This window comes from Dipodomys merriami, unplaced genomic scaffold (genome assembly GCF_024711535.1).
Source record: "Dipodomys merriami isolate MVZ:Mamm:240054 unplaced genomic scaffold, mDipMer1.0.p SCAF_3, whole genome shotgun sequence".
NCBI lineage: Eukaryota > Metazoa > Chordata > Mammalia > Rodentia > Heteromyidae > Dipodomys > Dipodomys merriami.
In genome coordinates this window covers 67,197,617-67,213,268 of record NW_027204492.1, presented here as the reverse complement: position 1 = coordinate 67,213,268, position 15,652 = coordinate 67,197,617, and the positions used below count along the sequence as shown (strand labels likewise).

At 36.9% G+C, this 15,652-nt stretch overlaps 1 protein-coding gene across 8 annotated transcripts in view; it reads right to left on the bottom strand.

Annotated features, from left to right (window-relative positions):
* The window catches only part of Zc3h12b (zinc finger CCCH-type containing 12B), a 290,287-nt gene that overhangs the window by 43,188 nt on the left and 231,447 nt on the right, over nucleotides 1–15,652 (bottom strand). For 7 of the 8 annotated variants that reach the window (XM_070040213.1, XM_070040210.1, XM_070040212.1 and 4 more), the window contains one exon: nucleotides 385–570. The exons of the other annotated variant lie outside the window; for it this stretch is intronic. The gene's annotated coding sequence lies outside the window, so the exon portion shown is untranslated. The remainder of the gene's footprint in view (nucleotides 1–384; nucleotides 571–15,652) is intronic. 8 annotated transcript variants of the gene reach the window in all.

Here is a 15,652-nt window from a genome sequence, read left to right as displayed (position 1 = left end):
ATAGTTCAACATTTTAGAATTTCAAAACCTTAGCTTTTTTGGGTGTGTGTTATTACCGGGGCTTGAACTCAGGCCAGGCGTTACCCCTTCGCTTTTCACTCATTGCTGCAGCTCCACCACTTGAGCCACATCTCTACTTGTCATGTGTTGGTGGTTCATTGAAAAGTCTCAAGGACTTTTCTACCCAGGCTGGCTTCAAACTCTGATTTGCAGATCTCAGCTTCCCAAGTATTTAGGATTACAGGCATGAGCTACTTTGTCCAGCTGTTAATTTCTTATAAAATAAAGCTTTTTTACATTATATAGATCATCCTTCACTAGTCTTCCATTTGTAACACACACACAAGCATACATGCAAAAACAGTCACAGATAACACCACCAACCTCCAAAGTACTTATGTCTTAGCATCTCAGGTATTTCCAATGCCTGGCACACATCCTCAGCAAGCTCAATTCTTTGGAGGCCTGTAGTCCACATCTGCAGTTTGTACTAGTGTGTTGCTTATCCATCCCAACATTGCTTTTATCCACCGTTGCTGATGCAGAAATGTCAAAAAAAGTGTCCATAACCTTGAAGAAATGAGATTCCAATACAGTCACATAAACAGAAGGCAAACTTATGGCAAGAAATTGATAAATCAATTTCTGAAACACATTTGATCCATTTCTGGATCCATTTCTATAGTCAGGGCAAAAATAAAGACAGCAATTTTTTGACAATTGGGCCAAAGTAGGTGTAGAATTCTTTCTTGCACATATTAACCTGGATAATATTCCACAGACCTAATGAGACAACTTAGGGCTGTGAATAAGACTCAATATATAAGAATAATAGTTAAATTACATTTAAAATTATAAATCACAATAAAAACCATTTAAAAAGAAAAATACAGAGAAATGCTTTATTTAAGAAGTATGACAGAATTCCTTAAGAAGCTTAATTTTTTATACAGCTCTTCAATTTTCAGATTAGCTGTAACTATTTCATGTAAAACTAAATATTATAAGCCTTAAGACATCGCTTTTATAACAAACATTAATTCCCAAGCACATGAAAAGTCATATTTCCACTAAAACAACTTTTCCACAATCCCTTCATTCCTTCTTTCCTTCTTTCCTTCCTTCCTCCCTTCCTCTTTCCCTTCCTTTTTAAATACCAACATTTGAATGAGGGCCTCTCACTCACTTGTCATTTAAAAAAATTGTTATTGTATAGTTGATACACACAGGGATTATAGTTACATGAATCAAATAATGAGTAATGAGCACACTTCTTTTTTATATGTTTTTATTGTAAAAATACTGTACAGAGGGGTTACAGTTACCTGAGTAAGGTAATGAGTACATTTCCTATTCAGCATTGTTGCCTCCTCCTTTGTTTTTCCCCTACCATCCCTTCCCTCCTCACTTCCCCAACCCCTCCCTTCCTCCCCCCCAAGTTGTAAAATTCATTTTCAACATAGTGTTTTGTACATCTCATTTTTACAATAGGTCAACCTATATCCTTATTTCATCATTCTGTTATTTCCCTTCCCCTCCCCAAATTAAAAAAATGTATATACACAAGATTTAGGGCACCGACATCAAATACAGTGAAAACAGGGGTTATACCATGGGGGAAGAACATGCAAGAGAAACAAAAAATCACATAGTACATTTTAAATACATTAAAAACAATAGCAAGAAAGAAAAAACTACTTGTGTCCCTATCTTGGGGTTCATTTCACTTAACAACTTCTTTTTTTTTTTTAATTTTTTTGGGTACGGTCATGGGGCCTGAACTCTGGGCCTGGGCACTGTCCCTCAGCTCTTCAGCTCAAGGCTAGCACTCTACCACTTGAGCCACCTTCCCAGCCCTTAATAACATCTTATATGGTCATATGTACATAGCTTTTGACCTTTTTATTTTTATTTTTTGTGAACATACTGTACAGAGGGTTACAATTACATGGGCAAGATAATGAGTACATTTCTTATCAAGCATTGCAGCCTCTTCCTTTGTTTACCCTTCACATCCCTTCCCAGCCTCCCCCCGCCCCCCACCCAATTCTCCCCCTGCTTGCCCTACACATATACTAGTTATTGCAAATAAGGGAAACCATAGGACCTATGTTTCTTTGGGCCTGGCTTACTTCACTTAATACAATTTTTTCCAAGTCTTTCCATTTCCTGACAAATGGGGTGATGTCATTCTTTCTGATGGAGGCACGAATTCCATTGTATAAAATATACCACATTTTCTTCATCCATTCATCTGGATTGGTTCCATATCTTAGCTATGGTGAACAATGCTGCAATAAACATAGCTGTGCCGGTAGCTTTAGTATAGCCTTGTTTGTGATCGTTTGGGTAAATGCCCAAAAGTGGTATTGCTGGGTCATAGGGGAGCTCTATGTGGAGTCTTTTGAGGAACCTCCATACTGCTTTCCAAAGTGGTTGAACAAGTTTACACTCCCACCAATAATGCAGTAGGGTTCCCTTCTGGCCACATCCCCTCCAGCATCTGCTGTTATTAGATTTCTTGATTATAGCCATTCTAACTGGGGTGAGGTGGTATCCCAATGTTGCTTTCATTTGCATTTCTTTTATGGCTCGAGAAGTTGAGTATTTCTTCATGTGTCTATTAGCCATCCTTCTTTCCTCTTCAGAGAAATTTCTCTTTAAGTCTTTAGCCCACTGATTTATCGGGCATTTATTTCTCTGAGGATTTTTTGTTGGGGGATTTAAGTTTTTGAGCTCTAAGTATATTTTAGATATGAGACCCTTGTCAGTTGTATGGCTAGTGAAGATCCTTTTCCAATCCATAGGCTTTCTATTGATCTTGCTAGAAACTCTGCAGTTTCGTGCAATCCCTTTTGTCCAACTTTTATTTGATTGGTGTGTTTCTGGGTCTTTATTAAGAAAATTTTGGCCTGTGCCAAGGAGCCCTAGAGGTTCTCCTATTCCTTCCTGTAATGTTTTCAGGATGTCTGCTTTGACTTTGAGGTCTTTGATCCATTTGGAGTTGATTCTGGTGCAGGGTGATGTATAAGGATCTAGCTTTATTTTTCTACAGGTGAATAACCAACTTTTCCAGCACCATTTACTGAAGAGGTTGTCTTTCTTCCATTCTATTTTTTTAAATGAGCACACTTATTTCTGAACCATGTCTTACCCTCTGTTGCTCTCTCCTAATTTTCCCTCCTGTCCCCATCCATGGTATATCCAGTTCATTTTTCACACAGTTTGGAGTGAGTATCACTGTTGTATTTATTCACCCTTGTTCCAACTTTTATGTGTCCTTCTTTACCTTCCCAAATACAAACATCCATAGGAGTATTGATGAAGGCTCAATATCTATGTGCAGATGGCCATTTAAAATAATATTCTGTGAAATGAACTCCAAAAAAGGAAACAAGCAACATTTTTTACTTGGCTTTTCACTCATTACTGCTGCTCTACTACTTCAGCAACATCCCAGTTTGCTTTTTGCTGATTAATTGAAGATAGGTTTTCTCTGATTTTTCTGTCTCGGTCTTGGACCTTAATGTTCCAGGTTTCAGTCATCTGAGTTACTAATATTACAGCTCTGGTACCAACCAAAAAAAAGTTCTGGGTGCTAGTGGATCATGCCTGTAATCCTGGCTACTCATGAGGCTGAGATCTGGAGGATCATGGCTCAAAACCAGCCCTGGCAGCAAAATCAGGTAGACTTCATCTCTAATTAACCAGAAAAATGTTAGACTGGAGAAGTGATTTAAGTGTAGAATGCCAGGTGGGAGGGAATAAAGCTGAATGAGAGCATGAAGCTCTGATTTCTAGTCCCACTACCAGCATGCACAAAAAAGAAGCTCAATAAACCATAGTACAGAAACCTGTACAACTTTGGAACACAACTTGCATGTGTGAGTAGTGATCATGTTTTCTCACAATAATGATATGCTCCATAGCCAGGCACTGGTGGCTCATGCCTGTAATCCTAGCTACTCAGGAGGCTGGGATCCAAGGATCACAGTCTAAAGCCAGCCTGGGCTGTAAAGTTGCTGAGACTCTTATCTCCAATTAATCACCCAAAAGCTGTAAGTGAAGCTCAAGTGGTAGAGTGCTAGTCTTAAGCAGCACCTAGCATCCAGGCTCCATGTGTGTGTGTGTGTGTGTGTGTGTGTGTGTGTGTGTATGTGTGAGAGAGAGAGAGAGAGAGAGAGAGAGAGAGAGAGAGAGAGAGAGAGACAGACAGACAGACAGACAGACAGACAGAGAGAGACAGACAGAGAGCGAGAGAGAGAGCGAGAGAGAGAGCGAGAGAGACAGAGACAGAGACAGACAGAGACAGAGAGACAGACAGAGACAGAGAGTAACAAATGGAGTAGATGTTTTAGAGTCCAAAGTTCTTGATTGGAAGCTATAAGTCAAGAAATACAATCCAAAGACTGATCAAAAAATTTTCTTGATATGCTAAGAAGAAACAGCAGTCATGGTGATGTAGTCTACCATTTGAACCACAACTCCATTTCCAGCTTTTTTTGGTAGTAAATTGGAGGTAAGTGTCTCATGGACTTTCATGCCTGGGCTAGTGTTGAACTGCAGTCCTCATAGGTGTGAGCCACTGGTGCCTGACAGTTTGTTCCAATTCTAAAGTAGACTGTGCTCTGTTCTATGGATTGTTTGATAACCATATGGTATCAATCCAAATTAAATTTGCAAAGACTAGCAATTTAGAGAGAGCAGGACACAAAGTAACAACTGATGGCTAGCAGCAATTTATACATATTATTTTTTATGATGAGGTATGAACTTAGGGACTGTGTGTAATTATTACAGTCACCCAGTGTCTATCACTGCTTTACACTCCTAGCCCTATACATAATTTTGAGCTTAATCTATTCAGTGGATATAAGCTAGGTAAAAATGAATAATCTTAAATCTACAGAACATGACATTGGAACTAAGTTTCACTTATAAAACTTTCTGGAAAAGAACAAGAAGTATCTTTAACTCAAATCTTGTTCAAATGCCTGTATCTCAGCTCATCAAACATGAAGTGTGAATTCAGCTTCCACTTTTCTGGGAATTGCTTACAAAGCTTTTGTTTTAAATGTAACAGCAAGAGTACTATCAACAACAGCTTGCAGGAATCTCTAAGAAGAATGTATTTGGGAGATTTATTATTTTACAAAATGGATACATTTAAACCAAAATGGTTTGTTAAATAATAAAGGAACTTACCTAACTTTTAAACCTAGGAGTTACTATGCATCTTTTTTCCAGTCCTGGGGCTTACACTCCAGGATTAGGCACTGTACCTGAGCTTTTGTGCTCAAAGTTAGCATTCTACTACTAGAGCCACAGCTCCATTTCCTGCTTTTTGGGGCTTAATTGGAGATGAGATGGATTTTCTTGCTGGGTTGGCTTTAAGCCACAATCCCCAGATCTCAGCCTCCTAGATAGGATTACAGGCATGAGCCACCGGTGCCTTGCTACTATGTTTTTTCCCCCTAAATTGCTGTTAAGGTCTGAGGGTGACTGGTTCCACAGCTTTGTGAAACAGGGACGCCTGGGGCCCTTTGGGAACAGGAATGGAGCCAGTGACCTTTGAATATGGGTCCATAAACTTCACTCTGGAAAAGTGGGCTTTTTTGGATCCTCCCCAAAAGAAACTCACTCTACAGAGATGTGATTGTGGATACATACAGGACCTTGGCTTTTCTAGGAATAAAAGAAAGAAGAAAATATTGAAGGTGACTACAGAAATCTCAAGAAAAGTGAAAAAAATTGTAGTGGTAGAGTTTGTGAAGAAAGGGAAGTTATTTTTTTTTTGTGTAGAATCCTTCTACCATAATGTGAACAAGAAATCTTTTCCTGGAATAACACCAAACAAAATCCATTTATTTGAAGAAATCATGCTAAGGCATTCAGCCATAAATGTATCCCTCAGCTTCATATATAGGCATGGAACCTTTGAGTATCAGGCACATTTATGTAAGTCTTCTAAATCTAAGGAATGTGGGATGTTAGGTAACAAACAAAAAACTTCACAGAAATCACATCAGAAAGAAGCCCTATGGTTGTAAGCAATGTGGGAAAGCATTCTTTGCATGTTCCTGTGTATTTCAAAAGTCATGAAAAAATTCACATGGAAGAGAAGCCCTGTTCATGCAAACAATTTAGGGAGGCATTTACTCAATCTAGTGCCCTTCAAATGCATGAAAGAACTCATAGTGGAGAAAAACCCTACGGATGTAAGCAATGTGGGAAAGCAGTTACCAATTAAGTGTCCTTCAAAACCATGAAAAACTTGCGATGGAGAGAAACCATATGTATGTAAACATTGTGGGAAAGTATACACTTTATTTAGGAACCTTCAAAGACATGAAAGAAGCCACTCTGGAGACTATGTATGTAAGCAGCATGGAAAGGGATTTTCCCATTCTAGTGCTTTTTGAATACATGGAAGAAGTCATTCTGGAGAGAAACTATGGATGTAAGAAATGTGGGAAAGCATTCATTTGTTTCAATGTCCTTTGAATACATGAAAGAACTCACACTGGAAAGAAATTGTATGGGTGTAAGTAATGCAGAAAAGCATTCACTTTTTTTTTTTTTAGTAACCTTCAAAGCCATGAAAAACTCACAGTGGAGAGAAGCCCTATAGTTGTAGGAATGCAAGAAAGCCTTCACTAATTGTAGTGCCCTTCAAAGATACAAAAGAACTCACACTAGAGAAAAAAACATATGGATTTAAGCAATGTAGGAAAGCATTGATTTCTTCCAGTAACCTTCAAAGACATGAAAGAAGTCACTCAAGAGAAACATCATGTACTGAAGCAACGAGAGAAAGCCTTTATCCATTGAGATTTTCTCAATATGAAAAATTTAAAGTTAATACTAAATATATGATACAGAAATTTTTATTTTTATATGTATTTTCTTTTTTAATTGTCAAGGTGATGTACAGAGGGGTCACAGTTACATAAGCAAGGTAATAAGTACATTTCTTGTCAAACTTGTTACCTTGTCCTTCATTTTTCTCCTACTTTCCCTCCTCCCAGCCCCCCAAGTTGTACAGATTATTTCTAACATATTGTCTTGTGTATTGCTGTTGCATTGGTTCCCCCTTGTCCTTTGTCTCACCATTCTGTTGTTCCCCTTCCCTTCCTTAATTCAAATAAGTGTATATACAATACCAGGGTATCAAAATCAAATACAGTGACAACCATAGAGGGAAGAACATACAAAAGAAACAAAAAATCACATAGTACATTAAAAACAAGAACAACAAAGAAAAACCTCTTGTAGCTATGTCTTGGAGTTCATTTCACTTAACATAATCTTACATAGTCATATGCACTTAGCTATTGAGCTATCCTGCTAAGATTATCCTAGCTGTATATTAATTATTGCAAATAAGGGAAACCATGGATCCTATGTTTCTTTGGGTCTGGCTTACTTCACTTACTATGATTTTTTCCAAGTCTTTCCATTTCCTTACAAATAAGGTGGTGTCTGAATGTCAGAAAGTCTTGCTAGTCTCCTGAAAATGCAACATAAGCAAAACTCTTACCAAGTTATGCCTGTTTTCATGTTTGTAGTTACCTTAGTTTAACCCAGAAATCTGACAGATCATGTGTAGAGTATTCTTGACTAGAAACAATATGCAGATTTTCATTTTGCTCACAATTGTTAATGTAAGTGGTCATAACCTGTCATTACATCGAGTGTGGTAGAAAGCTCATATTATTCAAGCTACATGGAGGCATACATAGGATTATCATTGAGCCAGACTGTACAGAAGAAACCCTATCCTAATAACTGTAAGGGAAGTCAGGCTAGGGATATAGCTTAGTGTAGAGTGCTTGCCTGGCAAGTTTGATGCTAAAGTATCACCTAAAGGAAAAACGAGATCCTTACAAACGTGTCAAATTTTTACTCTTGAAAATTCACTTTAAGCTTATTGTGGTGATATACTCTCAGTTGCATGTGAAGCTGAGGCAGAATTATAACCTACAAGTTGGTGACCAGTAAGTCCCTGTTTTCATAAAACAATTAAGAAATAATAACTTCTAAAAAGCAGATATTAGGTGGTGACTCATGCCTAGAAGCTAAATGACTCAAGAGGCTAAAATGTAAGTAATGCATTTTGTAGAAGTGATATTAACATTAGTTTTTGTTCAGTTTGATTTCTCACCTGTGTACTCTGTTAAAGTAGCTTGCATTGCTAGCTTGGGCAGATTGTATTTTTTTGGCTTTATACAACAAATAATATAATACTATGTAGTAAATAATCCTAAATGAATAGTGTCCATGTTCTTTCTTCTTATTTTTATTATTGTCAAGGTGATGTATAGAGGGGTTACAGTTACATAAGTAAGGTAATAAATACATTTTTTAAATCAAACTTGTTACCCCTTCCCTCATTTTCTCTTAACTTTCCTTCTCCCCCCCAAGTTGTACAGATCATTTCCAACATATTGTCTGTGTATGTCGCTGTTGCATTGGTTCCCCCCTTGTCCTTTGTCTCATCATTCTGTTGTTCCCCTTCTCTTCCCTAATTGAAATAAATGTATATACAATACCAGGATACCAAAATTAAATACAGCGACAACAGGGGATACACCATAGAGGGAAGAACATACAAAAGAAACAAAAAAATCACATAGTACATTAAAAACAACAAAGAAAAGCCTCTTATGTCCATGCCTGGGATTTCATTTCACTTAGAATCATCTTATATGGTCATATGAAAGACTTGGAAAAAATCATCTTAAGTAAAGTAAGCCAGACCCAAAGAAACATAGGCTCCATGGTTTCTCTCATTTGCAATAATTAGTATACATCTAGGATAATCTTAGCAGATGAGTAGACTAGCTCAATAGCTATGTACGTGTGTTCATGTTCTTTATGGTGACATAAATTAAGCTATAATGTTTTCTCCTGATTTATCTGGCTTATTCTGGATATCATATTTCTATTCTCAAAACAAATAACTATGCATGCATACACATTAAAAATACTGTCAAAGAAGTACATGCACTTTATGAGGGAGTCACCATTTGATAAGATCCAAGGAATAAGGATTATTATCTGTTCCATAGTATAAGACTTACTTTTCAGCACAAACATTTTGGGATATGAGAACAGTAACACTGATTTACTACATCAAGTTGTAGACTGCTGCCACTTTTCTGGTAGAGTATTTCCAGGTAAAAACAGGTTTTAGGCTCACTCCACTCTGATTTTATGTATGTACATGTTTTTCTATAATTGCTATGATTATACCTCTAGTCATTTTGCACTTTAAGATATAATGAGTGTTATAAGAAGTTCATGAGAAAAAAAAACATATTAAGTGAAGTTACCTAATCCCAGAGAAATTCAGGTCCCATGGTTTCCCTTACTTGCAATAATTAGTATATTTAGTATATATATATATATATATATATATATATATATATATACATATATATATATATATATATGATAATCTTATCAGATCAGCTGAAAAGCTCAAAAACCATGTATAAATGACTATATAAGATGATGCTAAGTGAAATTAACCCCAAGATATGTACACAAGAGGTTTGTCTTTATTGTTACTGTTTTAAATGTACCATATGATTTTATTTTTGTTATTGTTGTTGTTGTTTGTATGTTATTTGTATGTTCTTTCCCCTATGGTATATCCCCTGTTGTCAATGTACTTGATTTTGATACTCTGCATCTTGTATGTACATATGTCTAATCTGGGGAGGGAAAGGGGAATAACAAACGCTGAAACAAGGACATAGGATGACCCATTGCAACAAGGATACCCACAGAACAATATATTGGAAATAAAGTTTACAATTTAGGGCGGCGAAGGGGGAAAAGGGGGCGGGGTAGGAGTGTGGGATGCGGGGGAGGGAAGGGATAGTGGGAGAACACAAGGGAAGGGATAACAATGATCGACAAATAATGCACTCATTGCCTTACTCATGTAACTGTAATCCCTGTGTACAACATCTTAACAATAAAAGAAAAAAGAAAAAAAATTATAAAATATTCCTAGCTAAATAACTTGAACAATATAAAAAATATTTATAGTGAAAATCATTTGCTATTTTTCCCAAGGGAAAAAAATGAAGTAATTCCCATGCTACTAATTCTATAAATAAAAGGTATATTATCAACTTCAAAAAAAAGAATTTGAGCTTGGAACAGTGGGCTTATGTTTGTAATCATAGCTAATGAAGAGGTTGAGATCTGAAGATCTTGGCTCAAAACCAGTCCTTGAGATTTATCTCCAGTTAACCAACAAAAAGTCAGAAGTGTGCTTATAAAAGGAGTTTCTAAAACAGGGTGCAAAAGGCAGTGGAATAAAATACTGAAAGACGTATGGTAGGATCTTTCATATTTACATTGTATCATATCTTTTTTTCTTTTTCTTTTTTGCCAGTCCTGGAGCTGGAACACAGGGCCTGGGCACTGTCCCTGAGCTTCTTTTTCAAAATGCTTTTTTTCTTTTTGCAAAAGGCTAGCACTCTACTACCACTTGAGCCACCATGTCACTTCTGGATTTTTCTGTTTATGTGGTGCTGGGGAATCAAAAACAGGGCTTCATGCATGTGAGGCGAGCACTGAACCACTAAGCCACATTCCCAGCGGAAGATCATATCTTTTGAACATTTCTATTTGTCATGTTTATAATGAACATAATGTTCTAGTATAGTAGTAATAAATATAACTTTAAAATGTATTTTTGTGAATATACAGGACATGTATATTTTCACATGTACATTATTTGTGAATATAAATAAAAACAAATGAATGCTAGAAAACACACTATGAATTTGTTAACTGACTAAAGTAGATTATTGAAAATGTTTTGAGACTATGAATTAGAATATGGCTCTATTTTTTTCTATTTCCTGTAGCTCATTTTGATAAATATTATTTTATATGATCCCATACACATACGGATTGGGCCTGTTATGTTCCTCCCCTAAGAGTATCCTTCTTTGGTCTCACTGTGTGCCTAGAGTCCTGTATAATTTACCATCTCCCAGTGTATTTTAGATCTAGCTTCTGCATATGAAAGAAAATGTGCAGTTTGTCTCTCTGAGCTTGGCTTATTCCTGTCTCTCTGAGCTTGGCTTATTCCACTTAATGTGATTTGTTTTAGGTCCATCCATTTCCCTATAAATTATATATTATTATTCTTTCTTTTTAAAAAAAATTCTCTCTAATGGTTGTGTAAAATTTCATTGTATATAGGCACCAGTTTTCAGCTCCACTCATCTGTTGTAGGGCATGAGGGTTCTTTCCATAGCTTGGCTACTGTGAATTGTGCAGCAATGAACATGGATGCGTAAGTATCTTAACAGTATCCTGGCTTGTGATATTCTGAGTAGATACCCAGGAGTGGAAGTTCTGGGTTGTATGTCTATGTTGGTTTTTTTTTTTTTTTGAGTAATCTCCAGAACTCCATCCAGAGGATATTCCCACCACCAACAGTACAATAGAGTTGGTTCCTTTTTCCACACATCCCTCCCAACATTTGTTGTTCAAATTCATGATTTTGGCCAATCTAACTGGGGTGACATGCATTCTCAGAGTTGTTTGTTTTGTTAGTTGTGGGGCTTGAACTCAGAGCTAGTGCTTTACCACTTGGAGCCACAGCACCACTTCCAGTTTTTGAGTGGCTAATTGGAGATAAGAGTATCATTGGGCCTTTCTGTCTGGGCTGGCTTTGAATTGATCCTCAGATCGCAGCCTCCTGAGTAGCTAGAATTACAGAGGCACATGCCACTAGTGACCAGCCTCAGAGTTGTTTTGATTTGCATTTCTTTTATGGCCAGGGATGATGAGCATTTCCTCATGTGTTTCTTTGTCATTCTTACCTTGTCTGAGTTTCTCTTTAGCAATTGGTTTATTATCTTTGGGAGGGGTTAGTTTCTTGAGCTCCTTGTGTATTTTGGATATTAGGCCTTCGTTGGATGTATTGCTGGTAAAAATCTTCTTCTATCTGCAGGCTGTCTTAGCTGTGTAGAAACTTTTTCTTTTGATGTAATCCCATTTGTCAAGTCTCTCTCCTTTATGCTGTAACCCTGGGACTATTTCAAAAAGTATCTGCCTATACCAAGAAATAGTAGTGTTTTTCTCCTATTCCCTTTTGCATTAATTTCAAAGTTCCAGGTCTTTGATCCACTTTAAATTGATTTTAGTTCATGGTGACAAACAGGGATCCACTTTTAGTTTTTTGCATATGGATACCCAGTTTTCCCCACACCAATCCATACCAATTATCAAACAGATTATCTTTGTTGGTTGTATGTCTTTGACTTCTTCATCAAACATCAGATAACTGTAAGTATATGATTTCATTTTTGTGTTTTCCAGTCTGTTCCATTGATCTTCATGTCTATTTTCATGCCAATACAAAGATGTTTTTGTAATTATAGCTCTGTAGTAGAGCTTGAGGTCTGGAATTGTGATACCACCAGCATTGCTTTTTGCCTAGAGTTATTGTTTCATATGAATTTTTGGATTTTTTATCTTGATAAGAAGCTTCACCAGGATTTTTATGATTAAACTTGCAGATCATTTTTGGCAGTATGGCATTTTCACAATATTAATTCTACCTAACCATGAGCACAGAAGGTCTTTCCATTTCCTGATGTTCTGTTTTATTTATTTTTATAGTTTTCTCTATAAAGGTCTTTTGCTTCCTTGGTTAGGTTTATTCCCAGGCCTTTTTGAATCTATTGCAAATGGAGTTGTTTTCCTGATCCTTCAATGTTTGTACATTGTTGGTATACAGAAAGGCGACTGAGTTTTGTGGATTAATTTTGTATCCTGCTACTTTGTCAAAGTCATCAATCAGCTCTAGGAATTTGAAGTTGGAGCCTTTTGTGTTCTTCAGCTGTAAAATTAATATTGTTCTTTTTGCATGATGGGAGGGGTCTGCAGGACCTATAAATGGGCTTCCTTCATTTTCAAGCTACCTATTGCTCCCTAGTCTTAACCAATTATTGCTGAATAACAATAGTGCTGAATACCACTAATAGGAAATGGGGCTGATGAAGAAAGCATAGGGGAAAAAAGTCAAAAGTGAATGGTTTACTAACATTGGTGAATGATATATTAACAGAGAAAAGGAGGTATATATTATTATTTAAAAAGCAAAACTAAAAAACAAAACAAAACTGATATTAAAATGGGGGGGGGGAGAATGCACACAAAACTATACAAACTTGAACTTACAACTCCTCCAACTTCCCCAAGATCCAGCCAGAAGCAGAAAGGGAACCAAATCTAAGGATAGTGATAGCTTTGGATGTTAAATGTTCCTTTAAAAATGCATTTATTGAAGATACACAAGTCCACAACAGTTTGGTCTGTTGGGATCTGGTGGAACCTAAAGGTGGAGGGCTCTATTAGGAGGAAGTTAGTTTGTTGGGAGCATGCACATGAAGAGGATATTGGAAACCTAACTCCTTCCTCACTGTTTCTTAGCTGCCATGATATGAACAGATTTGCTCCACAGTGTTCTCCTCTCCATTATGTTCTGCATAGTCACAGGCCCAAAGCAATGAGGCCCGATGGCTAGGATTATAGGCATGAGCCACGGGTGCCCAACTTTAAATAATTTTTTATTCTGATAAGTGTTTACATAAATTTCACGGTATTGTAAGATAGTGATACTTAGTTGAAGTCACAAACACATTTCAAGCTTCATGAGGCAAATTGTCATTAGTGTGGTCTATAAAGTTTGCCAATTCTATGAGTTTTGACAATACAACTATTTCTCTCACATCGGGTGATATATACATTTCTTTCCTTTTATTTAGTGTAATCTGTTCCCTCTTTCCCTCTCCTTCCCTCCTTCCCATTGCTACCCTTTAGTTGCTTAGTTCCTTTTCATCAATGTGCAGTGCAGCTGATGAGCCCCTCTGTTGTATGTTTTCCCCTATTTCTGTGTCCTTCTTCCAGCTTCCTTCACATGTGAGCATATATATATATACCATATATGTGGTCAACAACATGGGGTCATTTAGTAATGAATGATACAAGATGAGTGGAAGTCCTTTGTTTCTCGACTCCTTTTTACTTTGTTGTATCTCCTTGCATTTTGGATTTAACATCCACATATCAGGGAGACCATATGTCTCTTTGCTCTTGGCTGACCTCACTCAAAATGATTTTTTCTAGTTCCATCCATTTCCCCACAAATGTCATTATTTTGTCCTTTCTAATAGCTGCATAATATTCCATTGTATATAGATACCACAATTTTTGGATCCATTCATCTGTAGTGGGGCATCTGGGTTGTTTCCATATGTTGGCTTTTGTGAATAGTTAAAAGCATTACTTTTGTAAAAGCTGATTAAGTCATTCCTAGGAAAATATAACGGTTTTTGCCAAAGTCATCTTATTGGGGTCACTTCTGTCAGCTCTTCCCTGCCCACGGTGTAAGGCCTAAAGTAAGTATTCTTTGTAGATGAATGTTGACACATGTTGATCACTTGTATAATTCTTACTTTAACTTGCATTTTTGCATTCATTTTCAATAGCAATAGAAAGACTAATGCCATGATTCAATTGCTAAACACACGTTTTAATTTCAAATATCCCTTTGTGAATACTAAGGGTTCTGAAAAGGGAGAACACAAGTAAGTTAGTGTTAGGATGTTAGACCATTTCTAAGCATCAACATGACACTTGATACTTGTTTCCACTAGATTGTTGGAATAATTCTTTCTTTTTAATAGTATATAATGATAGGACAAGGGGGTCTCATTATGATAATTCCATAGATGCACACAGTGTACTTTGAACAAGTTCACTCCCTATGTTATGTTCCCTTAACCTCCACTCCTTCACTGTATCCAACAGTATTTAGTGAATTCCATTATACTATTCTTATATAAATATGTAATGTACTTCTTTATTTTTTGTTGTCAAGGTGATGTACAGAGGTACAGTTATATAAATATAATAATAAGTACATTTCTTTTTAAGACCCCTTTTTTGTCAGTCGTGGGGCTTGAACTCTGGGCTTGGGCACTATCCCTCAGCTCTTCAGCTAAAGGCGAGTGCTCTACCGCTTGAGTCACAGTGCCACTTCTGGTTTTCTAGTGTTTTTTATTGGAGATAAGAGTCTCACGTGGAGTTTCCTGCCCGGGCTGGCTTTGAACCATGATCCTCAGATCTCAGCCTCCTGAGTATCTAGGATTACAGGCATGCGCCACTGGCGCCTGGCCCATTATAAGTACATTTCTTGTCAAATTTGTTACCTCTTCCCTCCCCCCATCTCACCCCCAAGTTGTACAGATCATTTATGACATATTGTCTTGTATAAAATTGCTGTTACATTGGTTGTACTTTGATCCCCTTTATTCCTTAGTAAACTTTACCTCTCTCTCTCCCTCTCTTACTGATTCACTTTTTATATGCATGTCCATTATTATTATCATTATCATTATTTCAGCTCTAGATTCACATATGAATGAAAACACATATTTGGGCTTTTGAACTTGATCTCTCTCTGTGTCTCATTACTTTGCACATGTTCAGTTTTATCAACACCATTACTTGACAATCCTGTCTTTTCACTGTGCATTTTTGGAACATTTGTCAAAAATCAGTTGACTGAGGTTGGCACATGAGACTCTTACCTCCAGTTAGCCAACTTTTT